The sequence below is a fragment of the Cupressus sempervirens genome, chromosome 10 (assembly GCF_028749045.1).
Source record: "Cupressus sempervirens isolate cs-2001-9-10 chromosome 10, ASM2874904v1, whole genome shotgun sequence".
In the NCBI taxonomy this organism is placed as follows: Eukaryota; Viridiplantae; Streptophyta; class Pinopsida; order Cupressales; family Cupressaceae; genus Cupressus; species Cupressus sempervirens.
Genome location: NC_143127.1, coordinates 316,981,894 through 316,992,260, shown reverse-complemented (window position 1 = coordinate 316,992,260; position 10,367 = coordinate 316,981,894). Strand labels below are relative to the sequence as shown.

The 10,367-nt window shown below is 34.5% G+C and overlaps 1 pseudogene; it reads right to left on the bottom strand.

The window, feature by feature from the left end:
* Positions 1 to 5,722: 5,722 nt before the first annotated feature.
* LOC149533891 (cytochrome P450 750A1-like) overlaps positions 5,723 to 10,367 on the bottom strand; it is a 45,160-nt pseudogene continuing 40,515 nt past the window's right edge.

Genomic DNA, 10,367 nt, shown 5'->3' with positions numbered 1-10,367 from the left:
TTTTAGAGTATACTTCTTGGCAAGTCCCCTACTTATAAGTTTGGGGGTCACATCATTGAATGGCACTGGCTATGGTGCAACTTATTCTCACCCTACCATTTATTTTTGTCAATCTCCATCTCCTCTAACACTTCCATCCTCTATCCTCCTCTTGTTTCTTGTCGTAGAAGTTTGGTACATGTACAGTGTCAAATTTACTATTTACTGTGTATGGTCAACTTGTGCACTCTTCTTACTGATGCAGGAGCATCCAAAGGTATAAGGGCAATCCTGTGTCACCCAAAAAAAATGTACTTAGACTTAGTTTTTGTTTCATGTGTTTTCATTTTTGGATACCCATTTGGGTCAAATAAAGGTTCCAACTCTCACAGTTCCAAAAAAATAGGAGTATGTAATTGGGCTATCATTTTGGCGAACTAGGAGGTGTAAATTGGCTAGATGAATGCAATTATAATTTAGAGCATTCCAGAAAAAGAATAAGGTCAAAAGGCCCCACGGTTTGAAAGTTATTGCAGTTTTTCGAGTTTTGGAGACCTCCTAAGAATGCTTCAAAGTCAGGTTAGGGGCATTAAATGACCTAAAAAAGGGCCAAAAAATGGGGGATGAGAAAAGCTTTTCCATAGGGCTATAGAGTGCTTGGATAGCTTTTCGAAAATGTAAACGGTTCGTCAATCAGAGCTACAGTTCAAAAGTTATGCCTCCCGAAAGTTCGATGACTGTTTCTGGATTCTTCTAGATTTGTGCTGACTTCTAACGCAACTTCTGGAACCTTCTATTTGGTCGGTGGATGCCTACTAGCACTTTCTATAATGTACTCCTAGTCCTTAACCCTCTGGGGTCTATTTAAGGAGATTTTTGGCATTGTAAAAGGCAGTTCGGAGTGGAGTTTGAGAGGAGGTACTGAAAGGAGAAATTATCTCCACATTTATGCTATTGTAAGCCCTTAGGGCATGTTTTGAAGTTTATTTTCTCTATACTGAATGTACTAGCTTATTTTTCAGTTAATACAATTTCACTTTTTTGTTGTGTCCATTCTGTTCTTGGGTTGTGTCCCCATCACTTACCTTGAAGAAAATGATGTCAACTCTAAATGAGAAATCCAAAACCTATATCTTGCACGGTCGAAAGACTGAAAAAATATTGTGGTAACTAAATAAGTTTCGTAACTAAATGGGAAGCATATTTAAAGTATCTAGGTGGTTAAGAGTAGTTGGTTAAATTTTAGCAGTAGAGAAAATAAAGATTTTATTGTTTAGATGTGTTGAAATAAAAAGGAAGTTTGCTCTTAGGTACCTACAACACGTTAAATAGGAATCCTCTTTGTTTTCTTAAATTATAGATTGGGCTTCAATATTGATGGTTAATCTTGTCTCATAAATAATTATCTAATAATTTTGGGACATTGATATTGTTGTTTATAGTGAACATCATTAAGTTCATATGATAAAATTGCTCTTTAATATTTTCTTTTGTAAAAGGTAAGTGTGTGATTGGGAGATGTTAAGTTGATTATTTGGTTGGGATGTTGTCTTTCAAGTGCATTGGTACGTCTTTGATTGGGAGATGTTAAGTTGATTATTTGGTTGAGATGTTTTATTTTAAGTGCATAGGTGTGGATAATTTGAATTTTGTGATTTTTTTAAAAATTATATTTGTTTAGTGTAAATTTTGAATTAAAAGTAAGTGCTTTTTATTAAATGATGTCAATGTTATTCATGTAATTATTTTTAGAATTTATATTTGTTTTTAGTTTTTAATATTATGGCATTTACAATGAGAAATGTTTTTAAATGTTTGGAAGTTATGAATGTTTGAAGGTTTCAATCCAAGAAACTAAAAAATCTAGACTTTTTTTTTTCTTAAATTTGACCCACAATAAGAAATTTGCAATAATTCTAGTCTTAGATTGGTATATGGAAGTGACAAATCCATCCAATATTTTCACATCAAACAAGGAAGAACAAGAATTCTAGTTATAAAGGAGAAAAACTAGTGATGAATTTTGGAGGTACCATAGAAAAAGAGAGGAGAGAACAAGATTTGAAATACTGGGGAATATGTTCTAGATGTTTTGGGTGGCTATTGATTTGATTAGGGGAATCCTAGGTAACATCTAACATTTATTTAGGTGGCTACTAATCCATATTTTAGAAAGGCAAATAGGGTAAGGTAAAAATTGATTGATAAATAAATTAACAATATTTTATAATAAAACTCAATATTTCGCATCTCTTTAACAAGTACAAGGTTTAGACAGTATGATTTAAATTAGATACATAGGAATGATTTAAATTAGATACATAGGTATGATTTAAATTACATTCCATATACCTTATCAAATCAATTTATAAATAAATTGCACCATAGCCAGTGTCATTTTCTCATCTCTCACCAGTGAGCCTTGTGCAGAGAAAACACAATGTATCTGATAGGGCCAATAAGTGGCATATGTACAAAGTTCTACTCATGTGTTTTCAGAAATTGCTTTACCACCATAGAAGAAGATGAGATGACAATGTCAAGAGAACCCAACTTTAGAAAATTTATTGGGCCATGTTTGTTAGCTAGTCGCTACAGAGCCCAGTGAGGAAGACCTCCCTATGGGAATAGAATTGGCCATGATAATCTCCCAATTTTTTTTTAATTCTTATTATTCTTAGGGTCAGTGCAAGAAGTTGGGTCTCACTTTTGGCCAAAAAGTGGAAGTGTTTTTTCTATTTTAAAAATATTTTGTTAATTGATACCAAAATTTGAGCCATTTAGAGATTAAATATAAAAAAATTTAGAAACAAAAATTGTAGTGCTTGGAATCTTCTTTTTGAATATGTAGTTTATTTTTATACCCATATGATGGATTATTTTTTTGATATGGATCTTCAAAACCAACTTTTTCAAAATGCATGTTTCAGGACCATACCACGCTCGTGTACGAACACCATAATTTGACACAAATGAATGAATTTTTGTGAATCCTTTTAAATAGAGTTACCTGACACACCAAAGATTGATGAGAATATTTTTCTTGAATTTTTTAATAAATATTTTTTTAAATTAATTTTTAATTGGCTATAAAGGAAAATTTTAAAACCTCTCGTGTACAAACACCATAATTTGATCAAAATTTCACTTTTTTCAAATTTTATTTTTAAACTTCAAAATAATTGAATGTAGATTGATGAGATATAAATTAATTTAAGAAAAATTATAAAATAAAAAAGTTATTAAAGTTTTAGTGAACGTTGCTATTTTATATTTAGGTACCACCTTTGATTAAAAAATAATACAAAAATAGTAAATAAAATCATAACACTATAAAATTTATATTTCTAAAATCAGGAGAGTGAGAGCTCTAATGGGTTTTTGTTTCGTAAAAAAATTTGATCGGGAAGACCCTCTAAAAATTATGGCAAGGCATGAATTTGTTAGTTCAATGTCTTAGCCAAATCTTGAGAGGCCAAGGCATAGGCTTGTTCTCAACAAGCCTATCCCAAACCAAGATCCTCATGTTGTAAGAAATAGGCACCCATTATTTGAATTTCAAAAAATGGATACCCGTTTTGAAAAGCTAAAAGCAGCATGTAAAATTTGTCAAAAACTTAAAATTTGAATTTTTAAGAAATGGGTACCCATTTCTTAAAAATTCAAAATTTTAATTTTTTTAAAAACGGCTACCTATTTTTTGAAAATAAAAAATGAGTACTTGATTTTTAAAAATAATAGGTGCCCATTTTTTAAATTTAGGGTCGGGCACCCGAGCTGAAGAATGGGTGCCTATTTTTTAAAATCAGGTACTCATTTCTAAGAGGTCTCATTCCGTGGAATTGCGACCCAACTTTTTGCATTCACCCCTTAATAAGGGCCAATAGTGGCATGTTGTGATGGTTAAGTTGTTGCATTGTTATCCTTACCATCAAGGTTCAAATCTAATGGGGATGAGGTCCCATGTTTGTGGCCTCACTAGTTCATAGCTCTAGGTCAAAGCGTTTACCCCTCTTAAAAATAAAAATATTATTCTTAATAAGAGGGAAAGAAACCCAAAAAAAAATGAAATTCCAATGGTTTTTGCAAAAACACTCATATTGAAATCCATTGTTGAGATATGAATAAATATAAATTAGTTTATCTGTTGTGGTGTATGGAATCTTAGATTCTTCGATCTCACCTCTTTCTAACTTTGGATTCATTTTATGTGGCAATTGGAGTCCCTTTACAAACAACTTAAAACATCACACACTAAAGCTTAATTCCTAAGCTAAAAGTGTTAAATAGCCAAAGTCGTAGGTATGATGAAGACAACTAAATATTAAAAAAAACAAGGCACACAATACATGTCATGTTAATTTTTTTTTGTTTTGTTTTTGGTCAATGGTTTAAGAATTTGATACAAGTTAGCACATGCACTTCTTCAGTGTACATCCAAGGATTGAGGGTCATCCATGTTGTCAAAATCCAATCGGGGCACGATCCTAGGCTCAACCCTTATGATGTCAGAGTCTTACACTTATCAAGACTTGATCCCTGGTGCACTTTTTGTGAGCCATTAAACTTCACCAATTTAGGAGAAATGGTTTGATCATTAATAACATCAAGAGATTGGTTTGATAGACTTAACGGTTTATGTTTCTTTCATTTCTCTTTATTTATTTTTGGTTTTACTACCTTGAATGCTTAAGAATATATTTTTTTTAATATAATTTTGGGAGGTTCATCTTACAACTTAAGCATTTCAATATCTCTAAACTCAAAAAATTTCCTTTATATGTCATAAAGACTAAGGTTTCATTAAATATCTACAGTAAACTTACATAAATCAATTCATTTTTTTAAACTCAAGAACCCAAATTGACATTTATGAAATACCATATATTCCACACCTTACAGTTATGGCTACTCTTAAACATCACACACTAAGGAGAAAATTAAGCTTGGAAAAAATAAGTCAACTTTGACTATTTAACACTTTTAGTGTTAGAATAAAGCTTAGTGTGTGATGTTTAAGCCATCCACAGAGGTATACTATATATCAAAGCTTCTTGACATTGGATGTTCAAGAAAATCAAATTAAGAATGCAAATGACACTCTCTCTCAAGTGAGACACCATAATGTTTGAGGCTTAATTAGAGAGATTGAAATAGTATTCTCTCTTCATCAAATATATTGACTTTTAGTCTTCAAGGGAAAATGTATAAAATTGGTGCAAGGAGTAATGGAGCAAAGAAATTGAAATAAGATTGGTGCATACAAATTTATTGACCAAGCGCAATGTGTTAAATAAAATGACCATATTTAGTGCATAGGATACTATTTTACTCAAATTTTAACATATTAGATAAAATGGATATAGAAAATAATATAATAGAAATAATGAAATCAATTTCACACTAAATATGCATTCTATATTCATCTTATAATTACAGTAATAGTTATTTCTAAATAATTTAAACTTTTTCATAATTCAAGCAAGAAGTAGGGGTGAAAGAAATACTAAAAATTCTAACATTCCATTTTGTACATGACTACTCCATCCTCTCTTTGAGCTTTTAATATTGCTTCCTTTATACATCAAAATAAACTAAACCGAAAATTTAATGGATCTTTAATTAGAATATCATTAATTTAGAAAATCAAAGGTTTCACAACTCCCACATCTATCACTCAAGACAAAAGAAAAGTAACAAATAGACTACTTGCATGAAGTAGTAGTGATAATTTCAATAGAAACTAGATTTTGAGGCAAGAAGGTGCACTTGATCCTAGTCTCCAAGATGGAATAGCAAAGAGGTGTGTTTTTCTGGGAATGGTGGATCCAAAAGATTCTTTCATGTCTAACTCTCCATTACTTCTCCAATCAAAGCAATGGACAAGGTGTACTAATGCAACCTCGATATTAGCAATCGCTAAGGAAGCACCAAGGCAACTTCTCCTTCCTGCTCCAAATGGAATCATGCTCAATTTTGGATCTCTAATCATATCAAGATTTTTGCCCATAAAGCTTTCTAGCTTAAATTCCAAAGGATCTTCCCATACTCTTGGATCTCTTCCTATTGCCCAAGCATTGACAATAATCCTTTGTTTTGCCGGAATGAAGTAGTCATGATGAGGCCCTTGCACAACACACGCTTCTGTAGATTCATGAGGTATGAGCAAAGGGCCTATTGGATATAATCTTAATGCCTCTTTCACCACACAATGCAAGTATTCCATGTCTACAAAATTTTACTATAAAATCAATTTCTTCTTCACATGTAGATTCCTCACTAACTCACTCATTGCCCATTCCAATGCAATCGACGATACTCTATTCCACCAAGAAATATATCCTATATCCACATAGACAATAATCTCTCTCACACCACATAAATATATATAAAATCAATTAAAAGCACATATATAATTTAACAAACGACAAAGCCCTAGTAACAATAAAGTACATAGTATACTCACCATAATGATACCCTTCTTTTCTTCATCGCTAGTCTCCAAATCGACAAGCACATCATACAAGTCTTTCTGCCGCTCCTCCCCTTGGCTGTGTCTCCCCTTGCGGACCACATGTTCATCTATTATCTTATCGAAAATGGCATCCAAACGCATGTGGACATTCTTCATACGTCTCTTGATCCCCTGCAAGTCAAGCCACTCCAACCAAGGGATGAAATCACCGACATTAACAGCTCCCATCAAAACATTACCCTCCCAAACAAGGTCCTGGAACCCCGTCCCACCAGATTGGCGTTCTGCGTTAGTCCTGCCAGTCAGTATTCGCCACATCAAGTCGGAGATGTAGCACGCCACGGTCCTGCTCACATCCACTCCCACTCTCCCCTCCTCGCTCTTCTCCCATATCGATCGCACCATCGCCAGCGCCTCTTCCTCCCTCACGCCTTTGAACGACTCGATTCTTTTGGCATTCAGCAACTCCACTGTGCATAGTTTTCTCATGTTTCGCCAATACTCCCCGTACGGTGCAAACACAATTTCCTTATCATTGTAAAACAAGTATTTGGCAGCGCCAACAGACGGCCTGCTGGCAAACTGCAAGTCGTACGTTTTCAGAAACTTCTTGGCCGCCTCAGAGAAGAGGCAACCACAACATCAACAGAACCAAACTTCACAGACATTATCGGGCCGTGTTTCTCAGCCATCCGTTGCAGACTCCGATGAGGAAGAGCTCCCAACTGGTGGAGATTTCCTATGATGGGCAGCGGTAATGGCCCTGGCAAACTTGACAAGCCCCCCTTGCTTTTTCTCCTCCCTCCCAAGATAAGGGAAACCAAAACAGTAAACAAAAAGATTGCAAGTCCAATCGAGGAAACACTCAAATTGAGATCCTATCGAGGGAACACAGAGAGGCAGAGAGAGTTGATTTTCTTTACTGGGGAGGGATGTCTATATATAGAACAGCTTCGACCATATAATTATATTTATAAACAGTAATGTACAATTCACGTGCCCTGATCTTTTGGCCACCAACGTGCCCCCGTAGAATTGCTGACCTATTTTCCGAGGGGCATCAACATGCCCCGCATAAGTAGCACGCGTTGTGAATAGTAAATAATAACTAGCTATATATACCTCTATATATATTACGCCGAGAGTAATCGTTCTCGAGGCACCTATTTTTATTTAATCCCAAAGTTATTTTAATCGAAGTTGAGATTAATGAAAATAAAAATAGGCGCCTCGAGAACGATTACTCTCGGCGTAATATATATAGAGGTATATATAGCTAGTGGCAGTCGCGGCGCAATAGGAAAAATATTTACTTTTTATTTTTTATTTTGATAAGGTTACTATAATTGTTAATTAATTTTTAATTAGAGTTGTATGAAGTTAGTATAAAATTATGCTTCAAAATATTTTTAAAAATTTAATATAAGGAGTTTAATATAGATTAAAAATATATTTTTTATTTTTTGGATATTGTAATGTAAAATGTTATAGTCATACATAGATATATGGTTAGGGACAAAGTTACCATTATAGTTAATGTTAACCTTAGGAATAGAATTAGGGTTAGGGTTAGCATTAGAGTTAGGGTTGGAGTTAGGGTTAGGGTTTGAGCTATGGTTAAGGTTAGGGATAGAGTTATGGTTATGGTTATTGTTAGAGTTATGGTTATGGTTTAGATTAGAGTTATGTTTATGGTTAAGGTTAGGGTTAATGTTATGGTCATGGTTAAGGTTAGGGTTAGAGTTATGGTTATGGTTATGATTAGGGTTAGTGTTAGGGTTATAGTAAGGCTAACGTTAGAGTTATGCTCATGGTTAAGGCTAGGGTTAGAGTTATGCTTATAGTTAGGGTTAGGGATAGGATTAGAGTCCAATTATGGTAGAGTTAGAGTTAGGTGTAGAGTTATGTTTATGGTTAAGGTTAGGGTTAGAGTAATGCTCATGGTTAAGGTTATGGTTACGGTTAAGGTTTGAGTCAAATATTATTTTAAATTTAATATAAGGAGTTTAATTTAGATAAAAATATATATTTTATTTTTTGGATATTGTAATGTAAAATGTTATAGTCATACGTAGATATATGGTTAGGGACAAAGTTAGGGTAAGGGTTTCAGCTAGGGTTAAGGTTAGGGTTAGGGTTAGATTCTAATTATCGTAGAGTTAGATTTATGGTTAGAGTTAGGGGTAGGGTTAAGGTTAGTGTTAGGATTAGAATTAGGGTTAAGATTAGGATTAGAGTTAGGGTTAGGATTAGGGTTATAGATAGGGTTAGGGTTAGGGTTAGGGTAAGGTTCTAGGTTATGGTTAGGGCTAGGGTCAGGGTTAGGGTTAGAGTATGAGTTAGGGTTAGAGTTTGAGTTAGGGTTAGGGTTATAGTTTGAGTTAGGGGTAGACAGAGCATTATAATTGGGGTTAGGATTAAGGTTAGGTTTAGGGTTTGAGTTTGAGTTATGGTTAGAGTTAGGGTTAGAGCTAGAGCTAGAGTTAGAGTTAGAATTAGGGTTAGTTTTAGGGTTTGAGTTACCAATAGAGTTAATTTTATAGTTGGGTTAATGTTAGAGTTAGGGTTAGGGTTAGAGTTTTGAGTCAAGGTTAGGGTTAGAGTTAGGGTTAGGGTTAAAATTAAAATCCAATTATGGTAGAGTTAGATTTACAGTTAGAGTTATGGGTAGGGGTAGGGTTACGCTTACAGTTAGGGTTAGAATTAGATTTAGGGTTAGGGTTAGGGTTAGGGTTAGGGTTAGGTTTATATTTAGAGTTAGGGTTATATATAGAGAGAGTTATATCAATGTTAAGGTTAGGGTAAGGGGATTGAGTCAGGGTTAAGGTTAGAGTTAGGGTTAGGGTTAGGGTTTTAGTCAGCATTAAAGTTAGGGTTAGGGTTAGAGTCTAATTATGGTAGAGTTAGATTTATAGAAAGAGTTAGATTTAGGGTTAGATTTAGGGGTAGGGTTAGGGTTAGGGTTAGGGTTAGAGATAGGGGTAGACAAAGGGTTAGGCTTAGGCTTGGGCTTAGGGTTAGGGTCAAGGTTAGGGTTAGGTTTAGGGTTAGAATATGAGTTACGGTTAGAGTTTGAGGTATAGTTAGGGCTATAGTTTGAGTTAGGGGTAGACAGAGTATTAGAATCCTAGCTACGATTAGGGTTAGGTTTTGGGTTACGGTTATGGTTATGGTTAAGGTTAGAGTTAGGTTTAGGGTTATAGTTATAGTTAGGGTTAAAGTCCAATTATGGTAGAGTTAGATTCAGGGTTACAATTAGTGGTAGGGATAGGGTTACAATTATAGTTAGGGTTAGGGTTAGGGTTAGAGTTAGAGGAAGGGTTATATTTAGAAGTTTTCTTATGGTCACAGTTATAGTTAGGAGGGGAGTAAGGGTTGGGATTTTAGATTATATTTATTATTATATAAGGTGCCCTATATAATAATATGTATATTCCCACGCTCATGGATAAGGTTAGGGAAAGAAGTAGGACTGTGGTTATTAGTGTTACATTTAGAATTTCATTTAGGAGGGCATTGTGTGCTATTTTTTCCCCCTATTCAACCCATCACTGATGTCTGATCTGAGAGACCTTAAATGGGATCGGTTCTTTGCAGAGGGTTAACATCGCTAAAGTTGGCGGCTAACATTTTGTGTTGGCTCAGTTTTTTCATTGACCACGCTGGATCATTTTTTCTTGGTCGGGTTGATTCATGCTGCGAGATTCGATAACTCTTATTTCTTCGCGAGCTATCTTTCCATCTTCCCAAAAGTGCAAGATGTTGCCATGCATTCCCATTCTAACGTTTCTTTATATGCTAGTGTCTTTGAAACACTCTAAAGCCTAGAATTGCACAAGATGCTTCCATGCATCTCCATTCTGATGCATCGTCATGCTACATTGTTTCTTCAATTCTCTGAAGCCCAAAATTG